We start from the raw sequence: 23395 nt of genomic DNA on the forward strand, positions 1-23395 counted from the left end.
TTATACCTATGTAACCTGGGCTTTAAGCTTTGACAGAAGCAATCCAAGCTACAATTTTGCTTTCTCTTTCTATATAGATAATAATACGCTTAGAGCTCTTTCATTCTAATTAGCGGCATATACTCTTTTTGGTAGCTACGACTGTGGAATGTAGCAAACTAATTTGCTCTGTCTAATTTGCTTGGTGATGATTAACTAGTTGTCTTCTCTGTCTAAATGAGTGGCTGCACTGGCTTGGCTGAATTTCAGCGGGGTCATTATGTTTCATGTATCATACTCTATCTCATTCTGTCGAATATTTTCAGGCTGTTAATTTAATTTTCAGATGTCCAAAATTGTTCATAATCCTGCTGACAGAAAAGCAATTATATGAGGCCAAAGCTGTTTAAACAAGCTTCTGATGTTTATCCCTTTGGCTTTATTTTGTTTCTTCTATTTCTTAATATTTTCTTGTATCAATGTCTAGAAAAAACATTTTTCACTTCTTTCTGGCTTGGCAATTTTGAGGGAAGGACGCGGAAGATGCATGACTGCCATTTCCCCTCAGATTACTAACAAAAGCATAACTAGGGCAGATTAAGTGGAACAACTTTCCCTCTAGGGGGAAACAGCTGAAGTACTCAACAGACTGTGTTTACAGACTAAATGTGTTTCTGATATGTTTCCAATGAAGCAAGTTTCTAATACAAAATCTTATTTTTGCCATGACTTTTAAAACCTGAATCTATGCAGTGAAGAAGAGCTTGTGTTCTAAAGAGATGTGTCTCTCCACCCAGAGCATGCTTAGCACATCTCAGCTGACTGTGATGTTCATGAGGCTGCTTCCTCCCGCCACAGCCCCGGGAGACACAAACCCCAACCAACCTTGAGGTGAGATTCTATGTAGCAAATCATCTCCTGTAATCTAAGTTACCTAAAATCATTCAAAATAAATCTGTATTTTAACTCTAATTAGTAAAAAATAGAATGCAGCACAGGTGAGAAAACAGCACTAGTCAACACACTGAATTACCTAAGGCGGCTGGTGTCTGAACAGGGTTCATGACATAACGTGTGCCATTTGGAAATAGGTTAGAGAGCTGCTGGGTGCCAATCTCTAGGTCTCCTTCAAATAACACACATCGCTTAATGTGATTTCCAGTGAAAGTCAACTTACAAGGCGCTTTGCTTAGTTTCTGTCCCTAAATAGTAAAGTGAAGGAAGCAAGAGACACTGAATTCTCCAAGGTATGGAGGAGACGTGGGGTATAAATATACCTCATTTAGTTTCTGATACGTCGCAGCAAGATCTAAGTATAAAATGAGACTTGATTTCTGCAAGTTACACACTAAAATTATATTCATTATTTCTTCCTGGAAAAGAACTTTTACCAATAAAATTATGGTAATTGGGGATTGGGAAAAAAACGATGCCTAAAAATACATTTGAAATATATAGTATTTTGCAACTCATGTCAGAGCTCTAACAGTGCAGCATGCTACAACGTATTTTCCCTCTTTTGCACAAGGAGCCATATCTGTACGTGACTCTACTCCTGATTTCCTGTATATTTCCCTTTTTAAAAAATTCATCCCTTGCTGATACTGTATCAAGTCATACATTTAAGAGGGTCAGAGACAGAAGTACTGGCACATGGCCCTTGAGAATAGATAAATTTCATGATAGGAAAAATCTTTCCCTGTCTTATGTCCTTGAAATACAACATTTTGTTACAGGAAAATTGATGACATTTTCCCCTGAGTTTCAATATCTTAGGCATAAAGGTTATACAACTCACAGGATATTCAGCTTATAAATGAAAACATCTCTAAGCCGGTTAGATTCTAACAGGGTCATTATTTTTAGATAAAGTTATACATAAAAGTAAAATTGAAGGGCATAGTGTGCTCTAATCTTAAAACAATGATTTCTAGGGTAAATATATTTGATCTACTAAATTAATCACTTTGTAACAATTTCACTAAGAATATGCTCAGTCTTCCATCAAAATATTCCATTAACTACAATCTGAAGTTCATTTTGAAAAGAATATGTATACAACTAAATTATATACACACTTATGAACCAATTAGGTATTATGATATTTGTTATAATTTTCATAATTATCAAAGTGAAATAAAATATATTGTAACTGGAATTAACATGAACCTAATAAATAGTAACTAACAATAATAAATTCCCTGAAGTAGAAAACATGGGAAAACAAATACTACATAGAGAGGAGTTTTCAAACGTGAATTTTTAGTTGGGTTTCTACAAATGATTAACAGATTCATTTCTCACCTAAGTTTCTAGAAATAGTCAAATATAAAAATTAATTTCAACTAAAGAAACATTTGCCCTTAAAGATCTTAAAGATTTGCCAGGGACGTATCTGGAGTCTGCACAAATGGCAATGAAGGATGATTTAGGAAATTCAGAAAATGGCTTCTGTGGTTCAAAGTGACAAATCTTAGCATAAAAATGAAGCTGATAAAGGTGATGTAACAGAAAAGCAAAAGTGTAATAACAGGCTGAAAGGTAAATTTGCGGGCTGGGATTGTTAGCATGAGGCTTTGAACTTAAAAATAATTAGTAGGAATGAGGGGTTTATGTACAGACCTGAACCAATCAACATTTGACAGATGTTGAGCTTCAAGCACTCATGCGTGATCTTTGATCTTAATCAATTTCTAATTAAAATCCAAGTAAAAGAGATATATTTAAACCACAAGATGGAATATGTTCATCAGGGCTCCATTTTTCCCCCTACAATGTTAAGCTTACCAATATGTATGAGAACATTTCCTAGCCCAAAGTGGGGGAAAGACAATTTTAAAACAGTGTCCTAGGCAAATGGCCCTCCAAAGATGTCCATACTCTAACCTCTGGAACATGTGCACATGTAACATTACGTGGCAAAAAGGACATTGCAGGTGTAATTAAGGTTATAGATCTTACAACAAAGACGTTATCGTGGATTTTTCCCCAGTGGGCCCAATTTAATCACATCAGCTCTTAAGAGCAGAGAAATTTCTCTAGCCAGGGTCAGAGAGGCTTCAGAAGAAGCAGCTAGAAACATCTGAAGCATGAGGAGGAATCAACCTGCCATCGCTGGAGCGGGCCACATGGGAAGCACGAGAAGATAGGGGGCGGACTTTAGGATGGAGCTGGTTGACAGAGAGAGGGAAATGGCGACCTCAATTGTATCAGAGCAAAGGCCCTGAATTCTGACAACATGAGTGAGGTTGGAAGTAGAACTTCCCCACAGCCTTGAGATAAAGCCCAGCCCAGCTGATAACCGGATTTCAGCCCGTGAGGCTGTCAGTGGAGGCTCCAGCTAAGCCCACTTGTGCCCAGACTTCTGACCCACACAACCGGAGAATAATAAATGGGTGTCCTTTTTAAGTTTTTGTAAAAATTTTTTACGGTAGCAATAGAAAAATAATATATATGGTAAAGAAAAAAATAGAATTTTTATGAAGTCTATGAAAAAAGGTTAGTGATAGGATAGTTATTAAACTAAAATAATGGGATATGTCAAACTTTATGTTGAAATAGCATGGAGTCAAGAAATTTTGATCTTAATTAGGACTCAAAACATGTCTTATAGGAAAGAAATCTCCATTTACACATTCAAAGGAAACATTTTTGTTTTGTGGTAGAACTTCAATAAAGCTCATGAATTTGATTTTGGATTTGAAAAGTAACTTATTTATATTAGTCATCAGTTTTACTACATCAAATGCTCTCACCGAATTTCAACAAAGAATGATAAGTCAAAAAATAATACTCATATTTCTAAACAACAATGCAGTAAGACGGGTCAACAAGCATGAAGTGACCTTTCACTGTGCATCTCAGGTTGTTAAATCCATTGACATTTGTTAGATTTCCATTAGCTAAATACGAAAAGTGAAAATGAAGAAATCTTTAGAACACAGTCAAATGCAAATCTGACAATAACAGAATAATAGTCTTCCACTGCACACTTTTGTTGCATACAGTATGGAGTTCGTTTTTAGCAATCCTTTGAAATAACAAATGCGTGTATCATTAGGAGTTTAGTATTCTACAACATACAACTTTTAGCTTTCATACTCCTCCCCACAGGTGTTTCATTTTTGTATTACAGGAGAAACATATAAGAATATATATATATATAAACGTATTTTCATAACAAAACACTAGGCCATAAGGATACATGATCCAGTGGAGTATCACATAACATATCAATCCCATTTTTAGGGTATGTAGGAATATGTAAAAAATGCTAACTTGATTCCACTAAACTTCAATTTCCTGACTGTGAAAAAAAAGTGTCAGTAATAATATTATGAGGAATAAATATAAAATTTTATCTAAAAAAAAGTACAGGTACTAATGGAAATTGAGCGTGCAGCAATTATGAGCAATCCATTTGCAATAGATGCCTGTCAGATTATTTTTGGTTGGAGAGAAGCATGATCTGTGCCTGAAATAAACATAAAACCTCATCTATAAGTAGCTGAAAATATCAGTGGGAAATAAATTGATCTTTTTCAAAATTAAATTATGTTATTTGCATTAGGGTGATGAAGTTTTATGGAAAATGTAACATACACAATATAATAGGTAAGATATCACAGAATAGATTTCTAAATATATTTAAGAACAATTACTTGAAAAGACAACTTGAATAAGAGCTAAATCTAACATCTGAAAGTTCTGTGAAAAAATGAATATGATGTTGAACTGACAAAGCAGGAGAAAGAAAGCATCCTGGATTGGGATCCCGGTCAGCACATGTGTGAGTACAGTCAATATATTTTCAGTAGGGTAATAAAACACATAACAGGAACAACAAAAGTCACTACTGCACTATTTGATCAACTAAGAATGGCCTTGTTCTTTAAAGCAAGAGTCACAACATCTTTGCAAAAATGATCTGACATTACATCTTTCTAAAATCAAGTTTTCTCTGCTCTCATCATATGATTAGTAACCAATTGTTTGGATGTTTAATTACCATAGGAGTTAGGACTTCCTGGAAAATCTCTAGGTAAAATGCTTTCAGGGCAAAGAGGTGCGGATTATGGAGAAAGCTGCTGTGGCCATTGGTCCTAAACGAATACTGGGATTCCCGCTAATCTCCGCTTAAGTACTGACTAAAATGTTAATTGATGAGGGGTTAATTTGTAACTCCTGGTACATTTCTATTTTCACAGAATTACAATGTAATTGTCACTCTCCATGTCAATAAGATAAAATTTTGTAAGCAGTAGGTATAAATTAGGCAGCTTTCCAGAGCTAGCTGTACTATTCAAGTCAGCTCAATCAACAAAGGAAGACATAAATGATAACCTTAGACGACAATTCAGAAAGGTTAAGGAGACCTTGATACTGAGTCATACATGTTACCTATCTTTTCAATCAACAGTTAATACTACTTTTTACTAGTTCAGTTCTATTCAACAAATATCTCTTTGGCATTTACTATATGCAGGGCATTGTGGCATTTCTATAGATTCAGACAGTTTGCAACATTCATATGTATATATCATCTCCTTTCTTCCCTAGTACACCCCTGTGGGTAAGTACTGTTCTTCTGTTTATTGGTGGAGAAGCTGAAGGTTACAGAAATTAAGTAGCACCCCCTCAGGAAGGGGCAGATTTTGGATTCAATCTATGTTTTTAAATTTTAATTCCCATCTTTTTTTGATTACACTGCAATAGTTCCAGGAGCTGGCCCTTCTTGAGAACAGACACTAGAAGGAGGAAAGCTGGGCAGTCATTCAGACACTTAATTTAATGTTTGTTAAGAAACCATGATGTGCCATACTAATGAAAAGACCCTTAGGGATCTGCTCAACAGGCAGGAGTCCTAAAACCTGTAGACACCAGAAGAGGTCAAGCTGAGCAACGATTCTGTAATTTTTCTTTTTTTGTAATGCCAAACACTGGTATACGCTGCAAAATTCAAAAGGTACCAAAAGAGTATATTGAAAAGTGAGACTCCCTCCCAACCTGGTTCCCAGGTCACAAAGTTATCCTTCCCTAAAGCAACCACTCTTAGTAGTTTCTTTACTTCATCGTTAGTGCCATGGAGTGGATTCTGACTCCCAGCACCCCTGTGTCCAGCAGAGGGGAGCCCTGCCTGGTCTTTTTGCACATCCCCTCACCTTCCGGCGCTGTATCAGACAATGCTCTGCTGCTATTCACAGGGTTTTTCCAGCAAATTCTTTCAGAAGTGGGTGGCCATGTCCTTCTTCTCAGTCTCTTAGTCTGGAAGATCTACTGAAACCTGCCCACCATGGGTGACCCTGCTGGTATTTGAAATACTAGTGGCAGAGCTTTCAGCATCACAGCAACATGCAGCTGCCACAGTGTGACAACCAACAGATGGGTGGTGTGGGTCCCTCACTGGGAAACAAACCTAGGCAGCAGGGATGAGACAGCTGAATCTTAACTGCTAGACCACCAGGGCTGCCAGTTGCTTAGGCATCCTTCCAAAAACTGTCTAGGTATATACAAGGGTAGGCATTGTTTTAAAAAACACAAATGGTAGTATTCTAATAGTATAGTTCAAAACCTTGATGGTTTTAATTTATACCGTATTTTATAACTTGATCATCTAACACATACAGATCTGCACCACTCTTTTCTCACTTGTGTCGTATTCCATTATACGGATGTTCTATTGACAGATTTGACTAGACCCTTATCTATAAGCATGGTCCTTTCCCATCTCTTTCTCTTATAAACTATGCTGCAATGAAACTGCTGGCAAATTGGTGTTTAATATGAATCCTCTAAGAAGAATAAAATATTTCAGAGCGGTCTAGTGCCTGTAGGTGAACAGAGGTAGGTGAGGTTTTATGGACTGAATAAGCAAAGTGTGGCCATTGTAAAAATTCATTTAGAGTCACTGCTTTATAAAAGGAAGTGAGGACTAAACAAAGTTACTATTACTTAAAATATTTTAGACAGTGCCACTCAAAGTGCAGCTGCAAGTCACTGGCCTATGAGATGAAGAACTTGTGTCAGACGTACATCTACGGCAACAAGTAGTTTTTTGCTCAGTTGACTTTTTCTCTTAGCCAAACTTTCCTGATGAACGAAGTTTCTTCGCAGGCTCCTTGATGATTCTCCTTCTGGTGCAAGCTTCTTATCTTCTCATATACTAGCATTTTGACTGGCAATGTCTTTTAAAAGTATTCTAGGATTAGTCTGAAGCACCCTTCACCGTTACACTAAAATGCCCAGAAGGTAGGATCACTATGACAACATTTTTAATGATTTCTGGTGAGAGTTTCATTCATTTATAAATTCAACCTGTAACTTTTCATGACTGATTATGGCATAAACAAAAAATGGTATGGGGGGCCGGCCCTGTGGCCTAGTGGTTGAAGTTCTGCCTGCTTTGCTTCAGCGACCTGGGGTTCACAGGTTCTGATCCCAGGTGCGGACCTACTCCACACATCAGCCATGCTCTGGAGGCATCCCACATACAAAATAGAGGAAGACTGGCAGGTGTTAATTCAGGACTAATCTTCCTCAAGCAAAAAAAGAGGAGGATTGACAATGGATGTTAGCTCAGGGCAAATATTCCTCAGGATATGGTCCATGCTTCCCACTTTCAAGGAGATTTTAATGTAAAAAATACGTTAGAACATTAATATGCACGATTTTAAATATTATAGTATAGATGAGATATGAACCAAGTGCTAGTAAATTCTTGGGAGGCACTCAAGAGCAAAACACACAAAAACATTACCTGTTGCAAAAAAATGATCTGCCATTCAGTGTTTCACTGATATAACTATATATATTTAAACCAATTATCAGGAATATTGGCATCATGTCTACAATCTGCAAGAGATAATTTTCTATCAGTTAAACAATAACAGAGCCGAGTTCAAGATTGGGCTCATGATTTTCTCTCTACTGGCCTCCATAAATAAGTCACAACTCATTGAATCATTCTACCCCTGTTTCAGCTAATACAGAATTATTTTTTTTCTAAACTCCTATTTCCCTCATTGACAGTACTACACAATGTAACATTTAATTATTTTATAGTTGTTTATCTCCTCAGCTATTCTGATGCTCCTTGAAGGCAGGAAATTTAGAGAAGTAGAGTGTAGAAGTGAAGAGCATGGGCCCAGGAGCTAGGCTACTGGGCTTGCACCGGGGTTCCATTGCTTATTTGCAAATTGTGCGATCTTGAGCAAGGAACTGAACGTCCTTGTGCCTCTGTTTTCTCAGAGTGCATACTTCATAAATAGAATTGTTCTGGAAATTTAATGTATAAATACATGTTAAATACTTAAAACCATTCCTGGCACATGGTAAGAGCTCAAAAAACTAGATACTAAGTATTATTATCCTATACTTATTTTGTCTGTATTAGACTTACTGATATCTGGGACCCATTCCAGAACACTCTGATTCTGAGGTCAGATTCAGGCATGAGTATTTTTCAAATGCTTCTCAGATGAAGCTCTTGGAGAGCTGAGTTTGAGAACAATTCCTCTGAAGCTTTGGCAGGAACATAAATTGTCATTTCAAGGTGGGAGTGCAGTGCTGTCCATAATAAATGCTGGTAAATGTAAGATGTTTAAATATTATGTTGGCCATTTTTATTCAATTTCTATAATTTAGAAATGACCAATTTCTATAGTTTATACTATTATATATTTACCAGCTAGACAGAAGACATTAATGTTAAGACATTGAGAATGAACAAATTGTTGTAAAACAATGAAATAACTACCAAAATGGGAAGAGGATCAACAACACACATTCCTTTCAAAATATTATAATATATATTAAGTTGAGAGAAAAATACAGGTGAAGCTATCTCTTTTATTTTGGGTGGTGAAGAAACTAATATTTTGCATTTTTTCTTTTTTTCCTGAGGAAGATTCACTCTGAGCTAACATCTGTTGCTAATCTTCCTCTTTTTTGCTGAGGAAGTTTCACCCTGACCTAACATTTGTGGCAGTCTTCCTCTATTTTGTATGTGGGCTGCCACACACACCAAGATGAGTGGTGTAGGTCCATGCCTGGGAACCAAACCCAGGTTACCAAAGTGGAGCATGCTGAACTTAACCACTAGGCCACCAGGGCTGACCCAAAAGGTTCTTTTAAAAAAAGCCACTTTCACACGTGGTCTATCAAGTAATTTGGCTCCATCTCTAATTTTCCATGAATCTAGAGCTAAAGGCAATCTTATTTACAAGGTCAACTATGTGACTATGGCCTTACTTTAATAATGGAATATACATAGAAATGATTTATCAGGACATATGGGATAGCTATGGCCCACAGCCAGACCTTTTTAATAATGAAGACGAACCCTTAAAATAGGATAAGATATGTGTGTGTGTGTGAAGGTATGTAGGTCATTTGTTAATGACCAAAACTTCCCATATATGTCATTAGAATGACATTTTCAGTTGTGAACATTTTCTTTGACCTTGGAACATGTTTTACTATATATAGAGAATTGTGTTGTATTTCAATCATAAAAATATTGTAATGACAGCTGAAAATTTTTGAAATGATAATTTAGTCCAATCCTTATGTTATGAATATCTTTAATTATAATTTTCATGGCTAAGTTCTTTACAATATGAATACTCTTTCTATTAATTTATATTAAACACAGACTGTTTAAGTTATTTTGTATTTGAAATACTGTAACTATATTTCCTTACAACATGTACATGAATATAATCCCCCTATTTAGATAAATAAGTTTAATCTATATACTATTATATACATCATGAAAACATATGGTTTTAAAATTATGTAATAATATATACTATTTACATAAATTTACATATATAATTATGTGGCTAAGTAAGCTCATTAGTTTCTTTTCCTAAATAGGTACACAATGTTTAAAATATTGCTCTGAATATTATACTAGCATTTTAGAAATCCAGAGATTTGGTTTAGTTTTCAGGAGCAGTAAAGCATGCATTTAAATAACATGTAGCTTGTTTATTAAGAGGAACATTGTCAAAAGGAAGAATATTAAAGAAAGAGGAGATGTGAGATTTGCCTTAAAGCAGTGTGTTAATTGTACACATTCAGAATAAATCATATTTTTCCATTAGAATAAAATTTGCATTACTGAACGCCAACTGTGTGCTTCCTATGAGACTACATTGCATTTATAACTCCCAAATCCTTTCCCAGTACACCACCATTTTTCATTACTGTAAAATCAATACAATGTATTGCAACCAAAATTTTTAAAAATGCATGAAATAGAATAAAAACTGAGTTTGTCACATAAAGTGATATGGTTTTCATAAAATGCTTGTTTCACATGTGTGAGTGTTCATGTATGAATATACCAAAGTAAAGATGCACAATATGCATCTGTAAATGGCTATTAATAAGTATATTTAAAAATTTTGAAAGCCATTTCATTACATGATATGTATCACTCATTTATAGAGTGACACTCATGTGTTTATAGTGATATAATACAAGACATAATGCAGCAAAAACACGTTTGACAGTTCCACAGTACACCCTACCTTTACTCTTATGCCAGCGTTCTTGGTAACGGTTGAAGAGAATAACCAATTCCATTATATTTTGGCTGCTATCAATCTCATACCACTTTATGCTTTCTTTTTTATGCTATTTCTCCTTTGTGTCTTCTACTCTGGTATGAATTGTTTTTGACAGTTTTTTCCAGGCCTAAAATTCATATGTATCCAAACCAACCTACTTTCTTAAATATTATCTAACAATATTTTTTGCAGAGATTGTTCCTATTAGTGGTTTTGTTCATTTTATTTTTTTACATTTTTTCCAAAATCATCACTCTGGTGCTCCTCACAATTCATATGACTTTGATTTCCCATCCTATTATAAGTTGAATGATTCAAGAAGGAGAAGAAGAAAGGAGGAAGAAGAACAGAACAAGGAGGAAGAAAACAAGGGGGAGGGAGAGGAGGAGAAAAAGAAAGAACCTAAAGATCTCAAAACTCACTGAAATTCCCTCCTTTAAAATGTGCAATTAAAAAATATCATCTCAATTGCTCCAAGTACTCCATATATTTCATCTCTAAAGTGCATAAACTTAAGAAATTCATATTGCTTAATAATAAGGTCTCAGTACCAGTCGAGATTTATTACTCTGCTTCAAGAACCTACTAGAAACTAAGCACTTAGTTTAATGGAGTCTGCTAACCAGCACTGCAGCTTGCATTTCAAAGTAGTTGCTTCACAATGTAAAAACTATTGCTGAGGAAGTTAGGCAGAAATGAGAACTGCATTAAATTTCCCAAATCTGTTTGATGCCAAAGGTGCAATATGGCATTAATTTACTAAATAATATTTTAGTACCAAGAGAAAATTAGTGCAGTTTCCTAAAGGGGCCAATTAATACCCAAGGAGCCACTTTTATGCACTGGGAAAATCTGGCTTGCAATGAATAGTTATATGTAGGGAGAGTTACCAGTTTATGAATAAGTTTGCTTCCAAAAGTTAATTTGTGGTTAGTTGTTCGTAATTTGGACTTCATTTCCCATAGAAACAATATCATAAATAGCATTTAGATTGCCAGGTTAGCCCACAAACACATATTTGACCTAGAATGTTGTTAAAATATTATACATTTGCACAGACAAGGAGTTGAAAACAACTCTGTTTTAATACTGGTAAATAGGGAAAACAGAAAAATCAATACAATGAATAAGATGTGTTTGTTACCACTCTTGAATACACATGCCTCAATACAGGAACTATGATCTTCCCCAATTCTCCCAAAACTGATGTCTCTCAGCCAGCGACAGAAACTGACCAACTTTTGCTTGCCTTCTGCCCCATCCCCTCCTCTTGCCATATATGGAGTTTCGACTTTATTCCTAGTCTCCAGCCACCAGGAAATAACCATCTTAATAGCTAACTAGAACATAAATACAAGGAAAATAACATCCTTAGTTTCACCTTTTATCAGTTAGAGCAGGGGTCTATGGCCATGGGCCAAATATGGCTAGTCACCTGTTTTTGTAAACAAAGTCTCACTGGAACACAGCTGCAGCCATCTGTTTACATACTGTCTATGGGTGCTGTCAGGCTAAAACATCAGAGGTGAGGAACTGCAACAGAGAAAACCAGGCCCGCAAAGTGTGAAATATTTATTATCTAGTCCTTTTCAGAAAAAATTTGCCGACCCCTGAGTTACAGTCTGTTTGGCTGCAAGTAAAAACACTCAAACAACGGTTTAAGTTTTTGGCTTTTTTTTCCTCATGCAAAGACAGAGTGTGTTCCACAGCTAGGCAGTTGCTATATTTTGTTCAGTGGCTCAAGGATGCAAAGATGATACTCGTGGTCTTTCCCTCAGGGTTGCAACATGCTGCTGTTGCTGCTACTACAGCTATCATGTCCACGTTGCCCGCATGCAATGAAAAGGCAAAGTGGAATGCTCAGGATCCAAATAAAGAAAGCCAACTTTTCCAGCAAGCTCTAGCAATCTTCTGTTTATGTCATTTATTTCATTCCCTAGGCTGGGAATGGATTGTAAAAATTTAAGCTGGGTGTACTGCTGCCCTAAAAAATAATGGTAGTATATAGCATTAGCAGAGGAGGGGGTGATCAATCTCGTAACTTGATTCCTCCTCCACAACCTCCTTAACTAATTTCTCTTCTGCATATAGAACAGAAAGGACCAAGAGAGGTGACTCAGACTCCTAAGCAAAGGCACCAGATCGTGGATGAAAAGGAAGGTTAGGTAAACTAGGACTTAAAGAGATCTTCACGACACCACTAATCCTTGTGAGTCAACTTTAAGAGTGAAGTGAGAAAAAATTGTTCCTTGTTTGGCCACATCAGGGAGTTATCGCAGGTAAAGCTCTTTCCTGTAGGACCAGAGAGTCGTAGAAAACCTGGGCAGGGCAACAGTCAGGCCTGAAAAGGTCATATCAGGTGATGTAAACAGATTTTCAGTGATAGAAGCCAAGACAGCATGAAGAATATGTCAACCAACATAAATATGGAAGCTTTTACAAGAATACCTTTCAATGACATTATTTCATTTAGCCATTTTATACTTGAGAAATTCCTACGAGAAAAAGAGAGTCATAAACCGATTCACCGTTACTAGCAAGGAACACTGGACCATGCATATTTTAGGTACTATGCTAAAAGAAATGGCTAAAAATATGCTAAATAAATGGGTAAATTTATTACACTACAAATTACCATTTCTCTTTTATATAACCAATATCTGCCTCTCCACTGGATTCTTCCTAATAGATTTTACATAAACTCAAATTTCTCCCTTGAAAATAAAATTATTTCTCAAGCCTATATCCCTTTCCATCTGCTGAAGAATCTCTCTTCTTCCCTTAGAGCCAAATATGCCAAAAAAGTTGTCCAGATTCTTTTTCTCCATTTCTTCAACTCCCATTCATGCTCCAACCTTCTCCAGTCTGGTTTCAGTCTACCTTATTCTACCCAGTGAGTTGTTGATAAAGCCACCAATGCCTTCACCTAACTGAAGTACTTTTCTCAGTCCTCACCTTTCTTGGATTCTTGGTAGCATCAATATTGTTAATCTTTCTCTCCTTTTCTCCTTGGCCTCTATGACAACACTCTTTTCATTCTTCTCATTTCTCTGGCTAATTCTTTTGTTTCCTTTGCAAGCCCCTTCTCCTCAACCAAAAGTCAAATTTCCTCAAGCTTGCATAAAAAGATGCTCATTTTCATCAGTCATTAAGAGAATACAAATTAAAATCACATTAAGATACTACTTGATATTCACTAGAACGGCTACAATCAAAAAGACAGACAATAACAAGTGTTGACAAGGATGTGGAAAAACTAGAAGTTTCAAACATTGCTGGTGGAAATGTAAAACGGTGCAGCCACATTGGAAAAGCAGTTTAGCAAGTTTTTTAAAGAGCAGCTACTTGGGAAAAGGAGTTTGGCAAGTTTTTAAAGAGTTAAATATAACATTACCATATAACCCAGTAATTCCACTCTTTGTTGTCTACCCAGGAGAAATGAAAACAGGTCCACATGAAGACACAAATGTGAGTGTTCATAGCAACATTATTCATACAACCCAAAAGTGGAAACAACTTAAAGCTTCATCAACTGGTGAACAGATAAAATGGAATACATACAAGGCAACAGTATCAATACATAAAAATGAATGGACTCAGGATATAGTACAACATGGATGAACCTCAAAAAACACTATGCTAAGTCAAAGATACCAGATGCCTAAGACCCACATTGTAGGATTCTATTCATATGAAATGTTTAGAAAGACAATCCTTTAGAGACAAGTACATTAGTAGTTGGCTAGGTCTAGGAGTGAAAATGGGGAGTAACTGTAAATGGGCATGAGGGACATGAGAGATCTTATTCTGGTAACAGAATTGTTTTAATACTGCATTGTGGTGACGGTTACACAACTCTGTAAATTTACTAAAAATCCTTGAATTATACACTTGAAATGGGTGAATTTTGTGGTATGCAAATTATATCTAATGGAAGTTGTTAAAAATTGGCTTGCCATGACTTCTAGAATAGGGACTAAAACCCTTAAGACGACTTCCTGGCTGATCTCCATCTATCTTTCCAGCCTCTCCATGTATAAATCTCCCCTCATTCTGTGCATCCCATACTCCTTTTTGTTCCTCAGCTGTGTCATGCTCCTTTTACACTGAGAAGAAACATCATTCTGACTGCTCCTCTTAGAGTATCTTTCCCAAATTCTCTGATTGGATACAACCCAACCTATTATGTGTTCTTGTGGAATTAGAAAATCTCCCTTTATAGTACTTTACACCTGGATATTGACATGTATTTTTATGATTATTTTATGAATGTCTGTTTCCCCCACTAGACTGGAAGCTCCATAACGTTGGGAACTTATGTTTGGTTTTGCTAATCAATACGTCCCCACTATTGATCATAGTTCCCAGCCTTCAGGTATAGATTAAACTGATTTAATGAATAAATAAAAACTCTCAATTATCTAAAATTTTCCACTAGGAAGGAAATTTGTTCTTTTAATTCTAGGTTAATTATTCTCTCAAAATAAATTGCTAAAATATCTCATAGAAATTTGTAAAGTTGTAATATATACCTTAAGATCAGACTTTATTTTTATTTATTTATTTAATTTTATAAAGGTACGTTATTTATGTCAACAAGTTTATTACTGTTATTTTTAAAATTATTTTATTGAGGTCATATTGGTTTATAACACTGTAATTTCAGGTGTACATTACTATATATCAGTTTCTGAATAGACTGCATTGTGCTCACTCCCAATAGTCTAGTTTTTAATCTGTGAACATACATATGACTTCATTTTTTTAACTACCACTTGCAACATGTATTGCAATTCTTTAAGCAAGAAGCATCATAAAATACCAAATGATTAAAAAAAGAAACAAATTGGTGATATCAATCTGTGTTAGGAAGATAACAAATTCAGAGATTAATATTTGGTGATTTTCAATATGTCACTAAGATAAAATTTGATACGAATGAATTCAAACTATTAATTCAAATAGTTTTTAAACTGATAGCTTTGAAAAGTACCTGGCAATTTTGCTTATGATATTCTGAGGCTTTATTTCATTTTTTTTAAAAAAATTTCCAAATGCAAACAAGTTCTCTCACTACATTTTTTTGTGTGTGTGTGTTCCTGCACAGGATTTTGGAGATCAAGTAGAATTTATAAAATCACATATAATAAACTTGTTAATAAAACAAAGTCCATCAAATTGTTAGTCTCAATTTGCTGAATTTTTATTTAAATGGTCATTATGATCAAGATTTTAGTTTATACCTCTTCTCTTGGCCTTAAAATTACTTTAGATGAAAAAGCAAAATGTTCATAAATTATAAAAAATTATTTTTATCCAAATCATGCACACTTTATATTTACATATATAAAATTTTTCTTAAGATTTATTCTATTTTCCATGTAATAAAATATTTATAGTTCTTCTTTTACAGTACCTAAACATAAAGTCATATATATGACCTTTAAACATGTCATGAAATGATTACTGCAATTGGGTCTGCTAATACTCATCTTCTCACATAGATAAAATCAAAAGAAAACTGATAAGAATAAAAGGAAAAATGTCTCCTTGTGATGAGAACTCTTGGGATTTATCCTCTTAACAACTTTCCTATATATCATACAGCAGTGTTAGCTATAGCCACCATGTTGTACATTACATCCCCAGTACTTGTTTATCTTATAAGTGGAAGTTTGTACCTTTTGACCCCCTTCCTCCAATTCTTCCCTCCCCCTCCCCCTACTTCTGGTAATCCTAAGTCTGATCTCTTTTTCTATGAGTTTGGTTTGTAAATTAATTAGCTAATTTAGATTCCACATATAAGTGAGATCATACAGTACGTGTCTTTCTGTTTGACTTATTTCAATTAGCATAATGCTTTCAAGGACCAAATGGTAGGATTTCCTCGTTTTTTATGGCTGAATAATATTCTATTGTGTCCTGGCATTTTAAGATTACGGTTCTGGCAGAAAGTTGCACGAATGATTCATTAAAGGTAATTCTACTTTCCAGTTAATACAATTCTGATTGTTCATCATCATAAAACAAAACAAAATAAAAAATATAACAGCAGGCAATGAATACAACATTGAAATATATCCCAATCGCCTATGTTGAAAGTATTACCCTGCCAATATTCACTTAATATTTGCAATTCACTGACCAACAAATGCTTAATTGCTCTTTAAAATGAGTACATTTTCTATTTTGTTCAGTAATAAAATTTGTCCAATGGTATATTTCTCTAGAAAACTCCATCATATTTCTGAATACATCCCTTATTTCTATTCCAAACTGTTTTGGATGGCAAATAAAAGCTATTGTGTAACAAATTTTGTGCTACATATCAATGAAAAATGAAAGGCAGAGTCTGTATGGTTTGTACTTATTAAGAATTTATTTTGAATGGAAGGTTCCTTCTACAGCATTATAAAATAAAAACTTTTGAATTCAACAGAGTTCTGGTGTTTTTATGGTTTTGGGGTTTTTTTAGTCAAAGACAAAATAAAATCATTTTTAAGCATCTAACCACACAAGCCAAGTAAAATATTTGATAAAAGTTGCAAAATAGATTAATATTCCATCACTAAAACACAGACAAGGAATAGTTATTTAGTGCCAGATTATCAGGTTATGTGTTTAAGAAACGAGAACCACTGATTAGCTGCTGCCCATTGATCTATTTGGAATACTGTACATTATTCTTTAGATAAGGTTCAAAAGGACACTTGCCGGGGCCAGCCCGGTGGCCGAGTGGTTAAGTTTGCGCGCTCCGCTGTAGGCGGCCCAGTGTTTCGTCAGTTCGAATCCTAGGCGCGGACATGGCACTGCTCACTGAGCCACGCTGAGACGGCATCCCACATGCCACAACTAGAAGGACCCACAACTAAGAATATATACAACTACGTACTGGGGGGCTTTGGGGAGAAAAAGGAAAAAAATAAAATCTTTGAAAAAAAAAAAGGACACTTGCCTGCTGAGCTGAGAACACACACACAAATGTGTGCACACAGGGAATGTAACTCCATTATGTCCCAGATTTAGAAGGAAAAGTATTTTCTAATCAGTCTAGGGTAAATTTGATTTCCCATGCTTGACATTCACCACCACCACCACCACGTATGATTGGGCATTGTTCTGTATGTATATATGGGTAATAGTAAATGAAAAGAAAATGTATTGCTAAAGATAGACCCCCACAACTTCACAAGCTTTGAAGTCATATAGAAGAGTCAATCCCAGCTCTGCCACTTAATAGGTATGTCATCTTGTTCCAGTTGCTAAACTACCGTGAGCCACATATTTGTCATCTGCAAAACGGGAATAATAAGAGCATTGCAAGGATTCAAAAATATAACGATGTGAAACACTTAGCACAATGCTTAGCAATTAGCAATCTTTCAATAAATGTTAATATGACTAAGAAAGAAAGCAATTAAGGAAGAAATAAACATGCCAAATTGACTTTACAAAAGAGCACATCAGGAAACATTTCTATTTAGTTCATTTACATTATTTACATCTAATGCAAACTGGCATTTAAAAAGTTAACACAAATATTTTAAATACAATATATTTGAAACTTTTAGTGTTTTAATTTAGGCCCACAGGGATATACTATATTTAGGCATCTGTTGAGGTGTAGAAATGTATTGTCTCACTCAATTATTTTGTTCATTTAATTTCTTCTTATTTTGTGTGTTAATAGAGAACATGACTTGGTAAATGCTCTACTAAATTTGAAATCAACCATACAAACAAATTCTAACATAAGGATGATATTTACTATATAAAGCATTGTATAGTCAACTCTGGATATTAATTATAACTGTAATATTATCTGATTATAGGGAATTTTCTTTGCTAATATGCTGATTTGTTATATTTTAAGTGATTTGAAAGGATGATCTTAACACTTCTTTAGAACATTTATTATAACCTCTTAAAACATAATTTTGATTATGTTATTCTGATGCTTTTAAGTGTTTTTAATAACACACAATTAAGAATCATAGTATTGGGTACCTTAAACTGTGTAACTTTGGACATAATTTTTCATTTCATTGTGCCTCAGTTTTCTCATCTCTCAAATGGAGATAATATCAAGTTCCAAGGGGCTCTTGAAAGCATTAAATGAGAAAAGATGGGAAGTGCCTGGCATACTAAGTAGAGAATAAATGATAGCTGTCATAATGTTAGCACAGCATGCAAGGTCTGTCATGGTTGGCCTCTGTTTAACTCTCCAGCATCAATTACCTATTATTCCATCTCATATCTATAAGCCAGGATTGCAAAACACCTCAAGGTTTCTTGAACAGGGAAATCTCTCTCTTTTTCCACGGTTCATGCCATTTCATGAATCCTTGGTTATGACTGCCTAATTTCTTCTACCTGGAAATCCTTATACCCCAGCCTGATGGCAAACTCCAGCTCACAACTTTAAGACAACTGAAGGCTCAGCTTCTCTGTACTGGGTATATCCTTCATCCAAGGATAATTACCTGTTTATATATCTTCCTCCCTTACAGACTATGAGCTCCACTGGGGTGGGGGCTGTATTTCTTCATGGTTATCCCCAGACACTGCACAGTACCACACACAAAGCTGGCCCTTCATACATGTTTGCAGAACAAATTGAAAGGATTTTGATGTTTGGACAACCAATGCATTTACTTAAAGAAGCTTTAAAAATTTTTATGTGTCAATACAATGGTATTCACATCTCTATTTCCAACGCTGCCTAATATTGTTATTACCTTAGTATTTTAAATATCTGTCTAGACTGATGACACTCAATAGATAAACAATAGCAGATATACTTGTTATTGAAAAACTGCTGATTTAAGAAAATGCATGTAAAAATGTAGCACTCTTATTTGTATTGAAAGGTTTTTCTTTGTTCTTCATTAAGTTGCCCAGTGACAAAGCTGACCCTGATACAGGGTTATGGAGTACCACGGAATTATAGTATAAAGACCTATTGCTTTAGATCAGTATCCAAGAAATGCCCCGCTGTGTTTACAGGCCTAGCATACTAAAGTAGGAGTAAATAAATCATTTATTTTACACTAACAATAACCTACAGTGAAGCATCTTAACTTCCTCAGACAAACTTTCATTTTGTAGTATAAAAATAACAGAATGCTTACACCTCCTGTGAACTCTAGGTAGACAGGCAAACAACCCCTTGAACCACAGGTGATCAGAGCAGGAGATAGTGGACAGTCTCCTGTCAATGCTCCATTTCTAATCTTTTGCTCTCCTTTTAGAGGAGATATAAACTCTTTATATGTGTGCTGACCTGTGGGAGCACAGAGAGTGAGGAAGATGTTATCCTTTTAAGTTAGAATGTAGTTGTAAATCATTTAGGTGAAAGAAAGAATTCTGGAACTTGCAAACTTCAATAGAAATGATAAATTCTTTTTTCCTAATATTAAGGTGAAGATTTTAAAAAGTACTGATAAAATTATGTACACTCAGGAATTAAATTATTAAAAAATCAGGCTATATGTAGAAAGGACTATGCAAAGCCATACATGATGCATATAAAATGATTTTTTGTTACTCATAATTTAGTTTGTAAAATGTTCAATCTGTTATTTAAATTTATTTGCACTTTTGGTTATATCTTTTATTTAAAATAATCAAAAATTTGATAATTTAAGAATGACTTTAGAATAATTTTTGTGTCAAGAGATGATCAACAAATTCTGAAATATTTTTTCTTTGGTTCTAAAATATGAGTGTTTCATAATATGAGATAAGCTTCAAAAAGAAATGTAAAATTAAATAAGCTATTTAGGAAAGTTAGAAATGAAGGTTTATCTGTCACGTGTTTATGGCTAGTGCTTATTCCCAAGATCATCTTTATGAAATCCCTTGTTTCCGTCTTTGACATTTGAAAGAAAACATCGTCATTCTTATGTCTTTTTTTAAACCAATCTGTCGACACTGGTATCAAACAACTTTGAACTGATGTTGAGTTGTGTAACAAGTGACAATATCAACTCCCAAGACAGCCAAAATGCTTGCTTCATGAATGCATTTTGACAGGTCAGACACCAACCTGATACTTACAAATGTGCAGCAGCAATAAGCGAGCATCACAAATAGTAAAGAAAAGGTTTTATTTCCTTTCAAGACATTTTTATATTCTCTGGAAAAATGTTATATATTAATTATCGTTCCTTTGTCCCGTCTTCGTTGTGATTCAGCTCAGGCACTATATTTTTCAATAGCAAAATGTTTGCTACCTGCCTGTGGATAACAACTCTCCCCGTAGGTACTGCTGTTTGTAAATGACTCCCAAAGGCAACAAGACATCGTTTTCCCAGGTGGGCTACTCATTTACTTTCTGTTTTCTTTCTCCCACTATTCATCCATGGTGACAAGTGTCAATTATGGACAGGAGATTTATGGGACAGGAAAGATAAAGCCCAATTTACAAATCATTTCCCGTGCAAGCAGACAGGTGCAATGACAGAGCCGGCTTGCTGTAATTGAATTTCTTGCTGCTATCTACTCAGTCACAAGAAGATGTCAACCTCAAGGATGTTAGCTGTGGAAAAAGTCTTAATACACTATGATTTTGAATGTGGAGATGACGATATAGCCTGGGTTTTAACTCTGGACTCTGAATAGAATATATGAAAGTAAATTTTTTTCCCTGCAATAATAAGGATTTTCCTTACCCCTTAAATGAGCAGTGCACCAGGGACAAGGTGACAAGTTAGTCTAACTTTAAATACAATGACAATTATAGTTAAGAAAATAAACTCCATTCTGATGTATCAAAAAGTTGATTTATATATAACTACTGATACCCTGAAACTGAAGAAGAATATTTCTTGGAGAAATGTACATTTTTTCATGGGTGACTAGTTTGTCCTTATTATTAATGGTAATGTTTTCCAATGCACACAGATTTTTTTAAAAATAGGATAATGGTGTTATAAATATGTAGTTAAATGTTTGTTTCAAAGAACATATATATATAATATATATCATTATAGGAAACTATCAATGGTTATATTAATTGCAGTTTCCCAGCTAGCAAACACTTATATACCTCTTTTAATTATTATTTTTACATGCTTAGTTTAAATCTGGCTTTTTCAATGCATATGTTAATAGGTAAGGATTCACATATGGCATCGATAAGAAGTCAAAGTTTGAGAGGTCTGCAGAAAGTAGAAAACAATCAATATTGTTGCTTTCCTTGCACACATTTTATCGAATTCACCTGAAATATGCAACGTCTCTTTTAAACTAGATAGGCTTATTTAATAGTCATCTTCTCAAAATTCAAAATTTTAAAGTTTTGAATTACCCTTTTTTCCTGAAAAAAATCTTCCAAATCCTACAAAGTGTAGCTACTTTTCGAAACTGAAAGAGACAGAACACTTTGGCCAAAATTTGATTAAAAACTTTTTTTAAATAACACATGTACTAAAAAATAGAATGAAAATGTTATCTAAGAGCAACTGTTTCCTAATAGACATTTAAATTAATTTCCATTTTTATTTATAATTGATTGACTACAGACAATGATATAGTGAATTATTTTGAAAGTGTGCATGTACTAGAATCTCATTAATAAGATAATTTGCGGTTTGATAGCGCTACAGTACCCTAAGCAGTTTTATAAATTTCTAATTCGACCTGGAAGTTACAGAATTTTCCATTTTTCTGTGTTCTGCACAGCACTTGATATTCTGTTATATTTTCCATTAACATTTTATTCTTCCTACGTGTTAAACGATCTTTCACTGCTGTTCATTTTAACATTTGCTGAATTTTACTGATTTATTAGCTATTCCTGTTTCTTCAGTTTTACACATTTGATTAGATTCTTTTCTTTTTCTTAGTATTTCGTAATTTTTCTTTTTTTGTTAAATAAACACTGGACACTACTCCTTTGTTAAATAAATATGACACTTCCACTGTGAAGCGTATATTTTCACTTTTAGAGTCAATAGTATCAATCTTTTCTTTATGAACTAGGTTTCCTGGAAATTCCTTCTCTGATCAATGGTCATAAAGACAGCTTTCTATATTTTCTTCAAAATTGTTCATTATATTTTTTCTCTTCACAATTGTCTTTATTCTATGGAATTGATGGCCATTTATTGTGTGCAATACAATAATTAGCATTACCGTACTAGCTATTTAATTATGTCACTTCTGTCATATATCACATTTCCATGTATGTTTGAGGTAGTTATTTTATTAGGCTACATATCTGTCTTTCTGCTGATAGCGTATTTTTTAATTCCATAGCTTTATGATATGTCTCCACATCTTTTTCTTCAAAACTGTTTTAGCTATTCCTATCCATTTTCCTTTACTCATTCAACAATTTGATTAACTGAAGTTTTACATACATATAGACACACTCTATTGGTAATTTGATTATAATCATGTTGAATATAAAAATTACCTTAAGAAGCCATGATATATTTATAGTATGAAGGCTTCCAAGCAATATTGTCGAACTCTCTATATTTTGAGGTCTTCTTTATGTCATTTGAAAATGTTTTTGTATTTTTCTATAAGAAATCTTGCATAACACAAAAATCCTTACAGATTTGTTTGTTTTTACAATGGTCAATTGCATTGTTAAAATTATGCTTTTTTCATTGGCCACTATTCATTTTCCAACTACCGTATGCTACACAATGACAAAGGTGCCCTATATAATTACAGAATTTAGTCGTCAAAACAGTCCTTGGAGAAGGCATTTTCACCCACTTTACAGATACAAAACAGATGAAAAGAATTCAAGTAACTTTCCCAAGGTCACTAAACCTATAACACTAAGAGCTGACAACTACAATGTAGCTTCTACATGGACTAGCTCT

The 23395-nt window shown here is 34.6% G+C and overlaps 1 protein-coding gene across 6 annotated transcripts in view; it reads right to left on the reverse strand.

The window, feature by feature from the left end:
• EPHA7 (EPH receptor A7) overlaps positions 1 to 23395 on the reverse strand; it is a 169430-nt gene that overhangs the window by 33315 nt on the left and 112720 nt on the right. The gene's annotated exons all lie outside the window — the stretch shown is intronic.

This window comes from Equus asinus, chromosome 24 (assembly GCF_041296235.1).
Source record: "Equus asinus isolate D_3611 breed Donkey chromosome 24, EquAss-T2T_v2, whole genome shotgun sequence".
NCBI classification, from domain to species: domain Eukaryota; kingdom Metazoa; phylum Chordata; class Mammalia; order Perissodactyla; family Equidae; genus Equus; species Equus asinus.